Source organism: Perognathus longimembris, chromosome 18 (assembly GCF_023159225.1).
Source record: "Perognathus longimembris pacificus isolate PPM17 chromosome 18, ASM2315922v1, whole genome shotgun sequence".
Classification (NCBI taxonomy): Eukaryota; Metazoa; Chordata; class Mammalia; order Rodentia; family Heteromyidae; genus Perognathus; species Perognathus longimembris.
Genome location: NC_063178.1, coordinates 52,107,041 through 52,109,034, shown reverse-complemented (window position 1 = coordinate 52,109,034; position 1,994 = coordinate 52,107,041).

Below are 1,994 nucleotides of genomic sequence, written 5' to 3'. Positions count from 1 at the left end.
AGAAAAAGAGGTGAGAAAAAGGTACTCTGTAACCAACCAAGTGCAGCATTTTATCAGTAAATAGAGACAAATCTGCTCAAAGCAAAGTTGATGCACATACAATGTTAACATGAAGTATCATAGAGAGGGAGAATGCTAGGGAACACTTGGTGGAGCCAGGATCCTCTATTATAGCCCAAGAAGTCCAGTGAAGGGAGACAGTCAAGAGACATGGTAGAAATCTCCACCAACATCCTATTCAGAGTGCTCTAGGAGCCAGAGTAACTTTAATGTCATTCTTTGCACCACCTCATACCATGGATGAGAAAATCGCAGGAAAGCTGAGCAGAGGTTAACAGACCTACCGTACATGGTGAACCAGTTGGACTTGAATCCTAAGAATAACAATTTACAAAAGCTGGAGAAGGGGAGTTTGGGGAAGGAGAAATGAGAGAACATTGGATTCATGGAACAGAGTATAACCTCTTTGACCTAAAAGAAATAGCCTTGGTGTACACCGTGATAGACTGAAAACTTCCAATTTAAAATATAATAATCCAGAGTCCCTGGAACGTGCCAGCTTTACCTTGAGGAATGTTTAAAATATGTTTAAGGAAAAGATCTAGAGGAAGGTAAATTGTCCTAGATTATATAAGCAAGCACTAAATGCAATAACATACGTTTCTGTCATATGGAGGTTGAGAAAGATTTTACATGCTCAGAAGGTGGGAGTGACTTATCCACAAGAATCTAAAAGAAAAAAGAAATGGATTCTCCTCTCTTTACAATAGAGATTTGCCAATCATTTATTAGCTCATTGAAAGTGATTTCAGACATCACCTGAATGTGAAATAATACAAAACTTGTGACACTTTGTTTCAGTACCCACAGAAATGGCAGATACAAATGTATGTAATTTTACTATATAAATTGCTGTTTATTTGTGATACTGGACTCTGAGAACCAAAGTAGCAAAACTTTCTTATAAATATCAAGATACATGGTAATTTTGCAATAATCAATTTTTAAGCAATCAAGAAAAATAATCTTGAAATAGACTAATAAGAAAAGAACTTAGAAAGAAATATCAATAGTATAGAGACTGCTGAACTGAATATAGCCATTTTCCTCCTAAAATGCATTTCTAACCAGTGAGGGCCAGAGCATGTGTGTTCTTTCACTGTGGTCTCTCTGAATCAAATAGTTGGTCCGTTCTTTCTCAGAGGCGGAACCTGGGAAACACTGGAAGCAAGACGTCCATGCAGAAGAAAGGTGGACCAGAGGCTGCAGCTTTCCAGCCTGGTTTCCCAAGGCCCAGACTAACAGACAATTCTCTGCAGAACATCAACGTGAAACAGACCCATGTTTACCCATCCACCTGTTTAAAGGTGTATTCATTATCCCCTCTCAATGCCACAACATAATCCCTCCATTAATGATGTCATCCAGCTTTACAATGTGATGGATCTTTATAAGTTGGTTTGTTCATCAGCCTTTTAAGGGTCTTGGACTTTCTAAACTCACTTTTCACATTCTTCCTACCCTTTTCTAATAGCACTGGCTAGATTTTCATCCCAAAGCACATCTACTTTAACTATATTCTTGGTAGTAATCGCATCTTATGTTTTCACCGTATCCAAAACCAACCAAATCTACCTTAATTCTTCACTAATCACTAACTTTCAAATTCTGGGGTGAATAAAGGCAAGATTCCATTATTATAATTTTTCACATGAATTCATGACTTTGGGACAGCTGTTTGTCCTACACTCTAAGTGTTTTTTTTTTCCTAGTAAATCTGAGAATTACTTAGCAATTTTTCTTTCCTGTTGAGTCCTGGTTGAGTCCTGTTGTATTAAAAATTCCTCATTTTATTTACATTTCTCATTCGATCACAGAAAAAAACAGTGGCCCCAAATGTTGATTTTACTTAGAAAACTGAGGCCTAATGTTCTCAAATTAGGTGCTCACTACAACATATGCCTTAAGCAAAGAAGATAGAGAAGCTGCTAATG